The sequence below is a fragment of the Rhinopithecus roxellana genome, chromosome 14 (genome assembly GCF_007565055.1).
Source record: "Rhinopithecus roxellana isolate Shanxi Qingling chromosome 14, ASM756505v1, whole genome shotgun sequence".
Taxonomy (NCBI): Eukaryota; Metazoa; Chordata; class Mammalia; order Primates; family Cercopithecidae; genus Rhinopithecus; species Rhinopithecus roxellana.
The window spans coordinates 42,306,416-42,319,637 of NC_044562.1; the positions used below are offsets into that span (position 1 = coordinate 42,306,416).

At 37.7% G+C, this 13,222-nt stretch overlaps 1 long non-coding RNA gene across 1 annotated transcript in view; it reads right to left on the reverse strand.

The window, feature by feature from the left end:
• The window catches only part of LOC115893181, a 32,124-nt gene extending 28,334 nt beyond the window's left edge, over nucleotides 1-3,790 (reverse strand). Inside the window, exons 1-2 of the long non-coding RNA XR_004053120.1 lie at nucleotides 3,709-3,790; nucleotides 3,171-3,355 (exon numbers count right to left, since the gene is read on the reverse strand). This is a non-coding gene — a long non-coding RNA (uncharacterized LOC115893181). The remainder of the gene's footprint in view (nucleotides 1-3,170; nucleotides 3,356-3,708) is intronic.
• Nucleotides 3,791-13,222: the final 9,432 nt, after the last annotated feature.

Sequence of the window (13,222 nt, forward strand, 5' to 3'; positions counted from 1 at the left end):
GTCTCATTGGAAAAGATTTCTAGAATTATGTATTCCCTCCTATCTCTTGACTCTACATTTAGTACAGAGATTACTTACACATACCTAATAGGTATTTTTCTTTTTACTTTCTCTTATACTTTTGAAAGGTCATTCAATTATGAAACGAGCTCATCTCTTAAAAACAAAAAACGTTCTTTGACAATGATATCTAATAGCATTGATCTGTCATGGAATACTATATCAAATGTAATTACTTCTAATGAATTATTTCCTTTAATTTCTTTAAGTACCCTTTGAGGAAAGTACTATTCATATCTCTATTTTACAGATGAAAAAACTGAGGCATGAAGGTAGTGATAATTTTTCAGGCCTATCTAGTGTGGCCTGAATTTAAAGCAGGGTCTCTCTGACATTAAAGCTCTTATTCTTAACCTTGTCATTGACACTCTATGACTCACTATGCCATGTCCACTTTTCAATTTTCTATGAATTCATGATGCCAAACAATAAATACTTTTCATAAGACTGCTCCCCCAAAATAAGTAGTTCCCAGCATCCTTATGTCCTTAATATATTTATAACAGAGCAACGGCAAATGATGATGATGCAGACTTGCATAGAAAGGACAAATTGTTCTAAATTACAGGATGCGTTCATCAGTCAGCATGCTTAAACTGTCCTCACTTAAAATAATGCTTCTCATTCCGTCTTAGTCATGACCACTGTCCCCAGCTGCTACCAACAACAGAAAGAGAACCTCCAGTTTAATAAACTCAGGGTTTCCCTGGAAGGGAAACTTCCAGTGAAAATTTCCTATGAAAATATATTACAAAAATCAAAGAAAACATATGCTATATTTCAGGCTCATGATTGGTCTATTTTAAACCATGTGGGTGTGTGCTCATCTGATCTGTCAAAACGTCTTGAAAAATATATAAGGCTTTATCGAAAGACTTTGTTCAGCACACACACCCAGCCATGTCGAACTGTGAGTCAGTTAAGTCTCTGTCTTTTATAAATTATTCAGTGTCTGATAGTTCTTTACAGTAGTATGAGAACGGACTAATACAGTAAGGATCACTGGTGTATTACTATATAAATATGCGTGTGTGTATATATATGTGTATATACATATGTATTGCACTAAGGATAAGAGTACTTCAACTGTGATTGACAAAATAAAATTATTGTTAATTATTTAATAATCTAAATTACATTGATGCTATCAGAACAGGTAACCCTGAGTCATGCTAGGTTTAGAATGTATTCAGGTTGGGATCTTATTTTTGTTATTTTGTGTTTTAGCTCTTTTGTGAAGTGATAAGTGATACGGTTTGACTATGTCCCCATCCAAATCTCATCTTGAATTGTAGTTCCCATAATCCCCATGTGTCGTGGGAGGGACCCAGTGGGAGGTAATTGAATCATGGGGGCAGTTACCCCCATACTGCTGTTCTCATGTTAATGAGTGAGGTCTCATGAGATCTGATGAGTTTATAAGGGGTTTTTCCATCTTTACTTGGCAATTCTCCTTCCTGCCACCATGTGAAGAAGGATGTGTTTGCTTCCCCTTCCACCATGATTGTAAGTTTCCTGAGGCCTCCCAGCCATGTCGAACTGTGAGTCAGTTAAGTCTCTGTCTTTTATAAATTATTCAGCGTCTGGCAGTTCTTTACAGTAGTATGAGAACGGACGAATACAGTAAGGATCACTGGCGTATTACTATATAATAAAAGTTTTATAAAGACAAAAAAATTTAAAGAAAAAAAGAAACACATTATCCTTAGACAATATTTTAAATCCCAACTCCACCATGTCCTTGACAATTCCTTGAGACATTATTAGGCTCATTTTATAGGTGAAGGAACTCAATCTTAGAGAGCTTAAGTAATTTCTTAAGGATATCCAGAATAGTTGAGTAAGAATTTCAAACCTGCTATCCTGCCTCATCTTTTCCACCTGAAAGCACTTGTCTCAGGAAGGATCATAATGCCCTCTCCATATCTCTGTATTTGCTTGAATAACTCTTACTGGCCTTGGAGGACTAACTTAGATATTCCCTTCTATAGGAAGCCTTCCCTGGAACCCCACATCTGGATTGGATTCTTCTTGTATCTGTACCCATGATACTCTAGGTATATCACCCTCTGTCACAGCATTTATCATGGTATAATATGGTTGCCTATTTCCTTATGGGTCTCTTCTACTCACCCCAATCACTGACTGTAAGTATCTTGATTACTAGGGACTATGGTCTATTCAATATTCTATTCCCCCAGGTTTAACATGATGCCTAGCACATCAGAGGGACTCTCATGTTTACTGCAGAAAAAAATCAATGGTCAAATGAGTGAATGCAGACTCCAAAGCTCACATACCTGCTGCCACAGGTTAAGTGGTATCTCAGCCTACAGTACACCGCCTCTTAGATCAAGTGTGTGGCAGCACCGAGCACAGGACCCACCGGGAAGCCAGCACTCAATAAGCATTTTCAACAGTTAAATTCAGGTAAACTCCCCAGGGTCTAAGCCAATTATTTCAGTGAAGGGCATCAGCTTTCTCATATTTCAAATCAATCAAGACTTTGTCAATAGCACAGCAGTTTAGTCCTACTATTGAAAACATAATTCGTTTCTCATTATTTAAGTGGAGGAAAAGGATGAGCTATATGTGAGTGACTTAGCAGTAGTGCAACTTCAATGTTATTTTATGAAATTCAACCTAAGCAGATATGACTAAAGATAACACAAAACTAGAAAAATAAAAATAAGGACTCCCTTTGCATTTAAAAGAAAATGTTAGTGCTTTGCAAGGCTACAGGTAAAAATTAACTTAAAAAATAAAATAAAATCACTCTCTTTTAGCACCAGAGTTGAAGCCTTTGTGGGTAAGACACTGGAGAGTAGTCAAAAGAGTGGGGAGGGAAATACAGTGGGTGACAAGAATTAACCCTGATACTGAAAAGAGAAACAGGAAGAGGATATAGGAAAACAAAATGAGAAAGTCTTTCTTTAGCACTCTGGACTTCTCTTTTTATCCACATTCTCTTGGGCATAGAGAATAATAAAAAGGTAAATTTAATTATTACCTCTATATAAATGCTTCCTGTGGTAGACAGAATACTGCCCCCCACCCTCACAAAGGAGTGCATGTCCTAACCCCTGGAACCTGAGAGTAAGTTGTCTTACATGGCAAAAGGGACTTTGCAAGTGTGTAGATTTTCCTGGTGGGACCAATGTAATCACAAAGATCCTTATAAGTGAAAGAAGGAGGCAGGAGAGTAACAATCAGAAATATTCGAAGACACCCAACTACTCGCTTTGAAGATGGAGGAAGGGGCTGCAAGCCAAGGAATTCAGGTGACATTGAGAAGCTGGAAAAGACAAGGAGACAAATTATTTCCCTGGAGGCTCCAGAAGGAATGCAGCCCAGCTGACAATTTAATTTCAGTGAGACTCATTTGAGATTTCTGATCTCCAAAACTATAAGAGGATAATGTGTATTGTTTTAAGCCACTACATTTTTGATAGTTTTTTTTACAGCAGCTATAGGAAATTAACACACTCACAAATTTTGCTTTGTGAACCTGAGCCTCTGACATTAGGCTGTTTGAGTCTCTACTTCAGTCTACCCCTGACAATCCCAATGCAACACATCCAATACTAAGCTCATCATCCTCTTCCCAACTATGATTCCTCTCCCAGACTATCCTACATGGTCTGTTACCCTGCCTTTCTTCCAGGTTGAGGCTAGATGCTTGTGATTCTTCCATATCTTTCTCCCTGCTCCCCAATCTGTCTCCTCTCTTGCCTGTTCTCTGGATAAAGGTCCACTGAATAACACTGTTTTCTACTCCCATTGTCATAATCCAGAAAAGAATTCTAATTCTATAAAGAATTAATTCTAAAGGAATTTAAGGTGGCTGGCATGGGAAAAGAATAATGAACAAAGAAATACCAAAAGAAAAGAGAATGGGGGAGAGACCCTTAAGTACCTCTTCAGGAAAGAGGGAAAGGATTTTCCAACAGGCAGTGAGTCTTCATCATATAAGCTGATATAAAGATCTTTCAAATCTGAAAATATGCAGTTCCTATGGTTAAAGAAAGTGGAGAAGACTTGTACAGAAATCAAGTGAACCAGTCTTTCCAAAATACTCCAAAACTGGTGGTTTTACTTCACCATGCCTCAAGTTTTTACATGGCACACAACTATGATTTTTAGCAACCCCCTGCCCAAGATGTGATGATGGTATATATGAGGTGCTCATTCTTTCCACAGCAAAGCAGAATCAGGTTTCAGGAGTCCAGTCATTCCCTAAGATAAAAGTATCCAGCAAGAAAGAGTTAGTTCATGGAAGGTCTGGCTGACCTAGTTAAGATAATATTTTATCCTGTGAAAGTTGTTGAGAGAATAAAATATGTCACCAAAAGCTCAATTAGATAAGGAAACTCTCTAAAGGGCCAAACTCTTAGAAACCAATAAAGGAGAACGGTTCACTTTCTAGTGACAGCTTGTCACATTCCAAGAGAAATGTCTCTGCTCAGGCAGTCTCAGGACACCAGATACTGACTCTGTCCTGACATGCCCTACAACTCTAAAGTCATTCAGTTCTGGGTTTTAGAAAACTGCATTTATAGATACATATATTCTATTGTGATCTTTATAATATTTGGGTTTTTTTAAATAAGCCATCCAGAGTGTGTAATTTCCCAAGACAAATGAAAACAACTGACCATCCCCAAAGGGTCAGTCCTCAACAGGATCACTGCAATGGACATCCGACATTTCTTGGTGGCAGTAACCAATGACATGCTACAGTTACTGGAGTCTCAATGAGGAGCTCACAGTCTCTGCAGGCAGTTACCAACAGTGTGCTACAATTCTGCTCCCCAAGCCTCAGTGGAGAGCCTGGTGAAGACTTGCCTACCAGAGTATAACCCAGATTCTATCCTAAATTGTGTCCACTTTTCTTGCTATTTTAGCCAACGACAATCTGTACTTCTTAAAGCCAAGCAATGTCTTTAACTTTGATTTACACGTAGTTCAGCTTTAGAAATTTAAAGTTCTTGGAAATGCACGTAAATAAGTGTTCAAATATCTGCCTTTCGTCTCCCTCCCACTTTCCTTCTTGCTCTCTTATATGAAAAAGGAATATGAAACCAATGAACAACTGTATCAAACTATGCTTGTCTCACTCCTGCCCAGAAGATAGAGTTGAAATGAGCACAAATTTAAGTGGTATAAGTATCCGAAATTTCAGTGTTCTTACTCCCTCCAAATGGCTATCCATGAAGTAGTCCAACCAAGCCCAAGGTGAAGCATTCTTCCTGGTTCTGCCAGTAAAACTTCATCAATAAATAAAATCACCGAAGAAAGATACAGCTGACATTCTATAAACTATATCCAGTCATATGGGAAAGATAAGATGTACCCTAATTATAAGAATTACAGGAAAAACTCTCTTTTATAAGAAAATTGAAACCAAAGAAAATATTTCATTAACTAAATCCCATTCATGAGATATTCTTTCTTAAGAGTATACTTCTGATTGCTTTACTCTCAATCTTGACTTTAATTGTTGAGATTAAAGCCTTGGGCAAAATCAGGACAGCAGAAATAATCACTTCAAAAACAGAGTGTTCACTTATAGATAAAATGTCTAAAACTAGGGCAGTGAGTAAGTTTGCTGTGAAATAGGAGAAGATATGCTGCAATCAGGCTGACGCAGACGGAATACAGAGATCCTAGGGATTCAAACAGTGCAGTCTTCTATGAGACTGTGTCACAGGTCTGTAAACAGTCATGGCCAAAATGCCCAAATAAAGAGTTGTAAAAGATGTGCTCTTAGCTAAATATTTTACGAAAACATGACTTTCAGGGTTGCCTTGTGTAAATGGGCCACAGAGAGTTAAGGAGACAGAAAATGCAGTGGTTTTAACTGAGTTGTTGAGCATTCCTTTAAATTCTGAAATGGTTCTCTTGAGAACTGTTTCAGTGCTCACTGAATTCCCAGCGTTTAAAAATATGTCTGAAACAATCATTGTTTAATTTCATCCCTCGAGACCCACCCTCCAAAAATGTCCTGTGGCACATGCATTGTTACTTTCTAAATTAAAGTAATCCAAAATTGGCTTTATTCTATGAATACAGGGAAATATTCCCAGCTTCCTTTCAGACAACTGCTTTAACTTTAAAAATAATAATGTGAAGAGAAGAAAGAAATAACATTCGATGTAATCAGATGTCTTGTTTTTTTAAAAGGAAACTTAAAGAGATGCTCCTATGTACCTCACAACTTGCACCTGTGACTACAGTCATTTTCCTTACCCAGAATTTCCACCTGAAATAGAAACTAGGCAAGAGACAAAAACTCTCAGCATGACAGAACTGCAGCCTGTCTATGACCATTGACAGGAAATGAGTCTGTGATCTGCACAAACATAAGCAGAAAGAGCAAGGCAACATCTTTCCAAATACATTCAAACATATTTGAAGTCTCAACTGTGATGCAAACTGTTTCATGGAAAGGTGGATTCTTTTCAGGGCTGAAGTCATTCTTCTAGAATGCAATAAGTAAAGTGCTTGGTCAATAAGTGCTTTTGAGCAGCCAAGGTAATATTTTCCAAACTTCACTCCAAAGAGCAATAGTTCTTCTGAAATACTATAGATACTTCTTAAAAGTTCATTTAAGTAGGCATGGGAGCTTAGGAAATTCCCACTTTACCATAGACTTTGCCTTTGCTATGCTAAGGTGTGTTGAGACTCTCTATGAGTGAATCATACTTACAACATACTTATTTGACCAAAAAATCTTTTCATAGAGTCTTTTAGCATCTCTTGGGTTCCCTGGTGCTTTAAGGAACACAGGTTGGAAAACATGGCATTCGTGTAATATAACAGACTATGGAGTAGTGGTTGCAAAGTCAGAATGAAGTGATAGTCATTCTAAAGCAGTCTTGTTACGTGTAATACTGCCATCTAACCCAAGCAAAGGCATCAAGTACTTTGCTACACCAACTCTCAAACTTCTACCAGTCATCTGAAGTTGCAGATTTGAGCCAAATGATAAATAATTGTATTCCATAAACCATTTGGGAGCATTTCTCAAGATCTCTTTATAGTTTGTTCCTGAAATTTTATGCAATTGTACATTTTTGGTGCCAGGACTATCTGGCTGTACATTTAATTTTCAGTTTTGTTTCAGAGCCTTGTCATTTGATCAATCAGAGCTATTCCATCTGCTGAGATGCTGACAAATCCAGCTGCTTTGTCACTTCTACTCAATTTCATTAATGTCTCCACGTTCTGCTTCAATTAGCAGCCTATTCTTTGCACTGTTTGATGACTTGACACTACCTACTGTCTGCAGATTAAAAATCAAATTACAAATTGCTTTGTCCTTGACATTAAAAATCCTTCCTTCTTTATCAAATCATTTCCATTTAGCACGTTTACCCCTCTTAAGTTAAATGATGCTCTACCACATTGTGAAGTAAGGGGTGCAATTGTTGTACAATAAATGGATCCATACTGGGATGTTCTTCTTGACATTCACTTAATCCTTCTGTCCTCACTCAGAATTCAATCTTCTTTCATCTAAGTCTTTCCATTGTTGTGATTTTTTTCCACACATTACTTTGAACACCTACTTGAAGTGTTATTTACCTGGTTATAATCTTTACTCATTTTTTTAATTCATCAGACACAATACCGACATTGTCTATGTTCTGCAATTCTTGACTTAGAAAACTGTCAAAGAAGAACCAGTTGAACAAAATCATCCTGTTGCTGATTATATTACTACCCAAACCCAAACAATGAGGAAGTAGCCTTTGAATGTTATTTTTCAAGTAGATATAATACCTCTTCACTGTTTCCTGTCTTTCTTTAAAAATTAGTCTATGCTTACTTATTTTAATTGTATAGAATTGTACAAATTTTCACTTTTGTAAAAAAAATCCAGAAATAGCATTGAATTTTGACTGTCCTTTCCCATGCTTTGTGTCATAACTGACAGCATGGAGCTTTAGTAGCCTAAAGCAATACAGCAACAGTGCTGTGGGTCATGTTTTTAACTTTAATGACAATCTGTAATTGCCTGCAGACTGCCTCATTTCTGGCCCTGCTGATTTCTTGAGGACCTGTGATAACACAGCTCCAACTTGGTTCTCTAATCTGGCTCATGTCCTCTTTTATGTGTTTTTTATATTTTTTCAGGGTTATCAATCTTATCGTAAAGTAGTCAGAGTCTACAATTCTACCTCCTTCTTCAGAGCATTCCAAAAAATTAGAATTTCCTTCTATCCTGCAAGCTTTCACAACTGTCTGCTTTTTCCTGTGGCTGGGAGTGGTGAGAGTTCAAATAGCAACAGCTTTGCTACAAATTGAACTGTCTGATACAAACCATGAAATCCCCTTTAGCTTTAATCTTTTTTAGACATTTGAAATTTTCAAAATACTACTTGTCAGGGTAAGTTCCCTTTGCCTCCAGTATAGCTGGTTCACATTTGACTTGCACTTAAAAGATATTGCAGTTATTTCATTCTTCTTAGAAATATTACCATCCTTGACTGTTTACAGAAACATATGTGTGTTCATTTATTCAAAAAAATGGTGTTTGACCACCAATTATGTGTTAAACATTGTCTTAGAAGGTACTAGAATTCAACAAGGAACAAAGCCTCCATCTCATGGAGGCACAGTGGTTGAGATAGACATGATTGCTAGAGAGAGAAAGGGGGCCTATGACATCACCACTAAACAAGGAATCAGCATAAAGTAAGAGCCAGCTGGATGTGGTGGCAAACAGGCTGGGAAAGAGGATGTCAGGGGCCAGAATCCCTTGTTCAAATCCTGCCCCCTCATTGATTAGCTGAAACCTTCGGAAAGTTCATTAACCTCACTGTACCTCATTAGCCTCATTGATAAGATTGAGACAGTAATGGTTCTACCTCAAATATTTGTTGTGAAGATCAAATAACTTAATACTGTAATGCCTTAAAGCAGCGTCCAGCACATAAAAAAGTGTTATCAAGTATTTGTAAAATTTAAAAAAAAACAGATAGTAGGAAAGCATTATGATCTGTGAAGTATATTTTGCTCTGGGAGTTCATTGCAAGTGTGCCTCAGCTAGTGTAGGAGGAGTCAAGGACACACTTTAGATCTGAAGGAGCAAGGATAGCCACTACAGAGTGAAAGAAAAGAGAATAGAGTGGTGTCTTCATAGCTAGAACTTAAAATGCCCATGAAAGACAACTAAAAATATCAGGGCAGCAGTAGGGACCAACTTGAAAAGACTGGGACTTTAAAATTCCAGAAAGCCAGAGGTCAAGAAGATACATATTAATAATGTAGAAAACTATAAACATCATGGCTAAAACAGAGTAATATCCCAAAATGCGAAAATTTAGACGATCCCCTAGATACTTGAAATAGTAAATAGAGCCAATAGAAGAAAGTGCAGTCACTTCCCTGATTGTAAAAGTAGGAAGCTAATTTCCCAATGAAGTAACACAGATTCAAAATAAACTGTGGCTTCCTGGAAAAACAAAAACAAACAAACAAACAAAAAACTAAGATATTCTGGAGATATATCCCTACTTTTGAAGGAGGTGCACCTCCCCTAAGCTCAAAAAAAAAAAAAAATAAACTGATAGAGTTGGAAGAAAAGATCATTCTTAGAATAGCAGCTCTTCTCTTATCAAGTCTTCTTAGCAGTTTTCAGGAACAAAATACAACTTTGTGGTTTATACAATCCACACTGCCTACATAGAGAGAGATGGCAACAGCTTAAGTGCTGCCCTTCCAATCAGTGATCTAAAATAGACTTCATATTCTACTCCAGGGTATTATTCTATTTCCATTAGATTGAATCACATGAAATTGCCATTTTTGTAAGTCAAAAATGATTGAGTAACAGCATTTTCATATGGTTAAACCTAATATATGTTATGGGAAATTTTTAGTTTGTTGTGATGTTTTTTGCTGAAAAATAAAACCACAAGAGCTGCAAGTGTGCTCTCAATTTCCCAGTGAACAGTAAAGTAATGCAGAGCTTACCATTTCATGGTGAAAGATTATGCACATGCTCCAGTTGCTGGAAAATGTGTCTCCTTATAGAAAGCAAAACTGTGCCTCTTTATAAATTCTGCCCATTAGTACCAGTTCTTTTCTCTGAAGTACCTGAAATAACCAATATTTCTGTCCCACTAGAGAATCCTGGATACTTCACACATTCTCTAGTCTTTCTAGTTATGTGTCATCAGCACATGTGATTAGCACTTCCTCCATATTTTAACTCTAGTCCATGAAACAGCACTCTAGGTACACTATGTCAGCTCGCTGAGATTCAGCCTACTCACAGAAGCATTCTGTTTACACAGCTTTCTGTAACTCCTTAGCCTTGGGATACCATATACAGATATGGCATGTATATCAGAAAAATGCTTCGCATTATTTTAAGGATAGGCATTATGATTTGAGTACCACAATTCTGTGAAGACATTAAGTCTATGTCACCATTTCAATCATGCAAGAAGGTGGCATGGTGGTTTGAGACAGTTGGTCACTGTATCTAGAGTGAACACTTTGGCCACAAACAATAGAAAAAAGTAAGACATGGTGGCTACCCAAAGGATTACAAATCATTCTACTAAAAAGACACATGCACACGTATGTTTACTGTGGCACTACTCACAATAGCAAAGACTTGGAACCAACCCAAATGCCCATCGATGAAAGACTGGATAAAGAAAATGTGGCACATATACACCATGGGATACTATGCAGTCATAAAAAAGGATGAGTTCATGTCCTTTGCAGGAGCATGGATGAAGCTGGAAACTATCATTCTCAGCAAACTAACACAGGAACAGAAAACCAAACACACTATGCTGTCATTCATAAGTGGGAGCTGAACAATAAGAACACAAGGACACAGGGAGGGGAACATCACACATGGGAGCCTATCGGGGGGTGAGGGACTAGGGAAGGAATAGCATTAGGAGAAATACCTAATGTAAATGACAGGTTGATGGGTGCAGCAAACTACCATGGCATGTGTATACCTATGTAACAAACCTGCACGTTCTGCACATGTACCTCGGAACTTAAAGAATAATAATTTTTATTTTTATTTATTTATTTATTCATTTATTTATTTATTTATTTTTATTATACTTTAAGTTCTAGGGTACATGTGCATAACATGCAGGTTTGTTACATATGTATACTTGTGCCATGTTGGTGTGCTGCACCCATCAACTCGTCAGCACCCATCAATTCATTATTTATATCATGTATAACTCCCAACGCAATCCCTCCCCCCTTCCCCCTCCCCATGATAGGCCCCAGTGTGTGATGTTCCCCTTCTCAAGTCCAAGTGATCTCATTGTTCAATTCCCACCTATGAGTGAGAACATGCGGTGTTTGGTTTTCTGTTCTTGTGACAGTTTGCTAAGAATGATGGTTTCCAGCTGCATCCATGTCCCTACAAAGGACGCAAACTCATCCTTTTATATGGCTGCATAGTATTCCATGGTGTATGTGTGCCACATTTTCTTAATCCAGTCTGTCACAGATGGACATTTGGGTTGATTCCAAGTTTTTGCTATTGTGAATAGTGCTGCAATAAACATATGTGTGCATGTGTCTTTGTAGTAGAATAATTTATAATCCTTTGGGTATATACCCAGTAGTGGGATGGCTGGGTCATATGGTACATCTAGTTCTAGATCCTTGAAGAATTGCCATACTGTTTTCCATAATGGTTGAACTAGTTTACAATCCCACCAACAGTGTAAAAGTGTTCCTATTTCTCCACATCCTCTCCAACACCTGTTGTTTCCTGACTTCTTAATGATTGCCATTCTAACTGGTGTGAGATGGTATCTCATTGTGGTTTTGATTTGCATTTCTCTGATGGCGAGTGATGATGAGCATTTTTTCATGTGTCTGTTGGCTGTATGAATGTCTTCTTTTGAGAAATGTCTGTTCATATCCTTTGCCCACTTTTTGGTGGGGTTGTTTCTTTTTCTCTTGTATATTTGTTTGAGTTCTTTGTAGATTCTGGATATTAGCCCTTTGTCAGATGGATAGACTGCAAAAATGTTCTCCCATTCTGTAGGTTGCCTGTTCACTCTGATGGTAATTTCTTTTGCTGTGCAGAAGCTCTTTAGTTTAATTAAATCCCATTTGTCAATTTTGGCTTTTGCTGCCGTTGCTTTTGGTGTTTTAGACATGAAGTCCTTGCCCATGCCTATTTCCTGAATGGTACTACCTAGGTTTTCTTCTAGGGTTTTTATGGTATTAGGTCTAACATTTAAGTCTCTGATCCATCTTGAATTAATCTTCGTATAAGGAGTAAGGAAAGGATCCAGTTTCAGCTTTCTACTTATGGCTAGCCAATTTTCCAGCACCATTTATTAAATAGGGAATCCTTTCCCCATTTCTTGTTTCTCTCAGGTTTGTCAAAGATCAGATGGCTGTAGATGTGTGGTATTCTGAGGACTCTGTTCTGTTCCATTGGTCTATATCTCTGTTTTGGTACCAGTACCATGCTGTTTTGGTTACTGTAGCCTTGTAGTATAGTTTGAAGTCAGGTAGCGTGACGCCTCCAGCTTTGTCCTTTTGACTTAGGATTGTCTTGGCAATGCGGGCTCTTTTTTGGTTCCATATGAACTTTAAAGCAGTTTTTTCCAATTCTGTGAAGAAACTCATTGGTAGCTTGATAGGGATGGCATTGAATCTATAAATAACCTTGGGCAGTATGGCCATTTTCATGATATTGATTCTTCCTATCCATGAGCATGGTATGTTCTTCCATTTGTTAGTGTCCTCTTTTATTTCACTGAGCAGTGGTTTGTAGTTCTCCTTGAAGAGGTCCTTTACATCCCTTGTAAGTTGGATTCCTAGGTATTTTATTCTCTTTGAAGGAATTGTGAATGGAAGTTCATTCATGATTTGGCTCTCTGTTTGTCTGTTACTGGTGTATAAGAATGCTTGTGATTTTTGCACATTAATTTTGTATCCTGAGATTTTGCTGAAGTGGCTTATCAGCTTAAGGAGATTTTGGGCTGAGACAATGGGGTTTTCTAAATATACAATCATGTCATCTGCAAACAGGGACAATTTGACTTCTTCTTTTCCTAACTGAATACCCTTGATTTCTTTCTCTTGCCTGATTGCCCTAGCCAGGACTTCCAACACTATGTTGAATAGGAGTGGTGAGAGAGGGCATCCC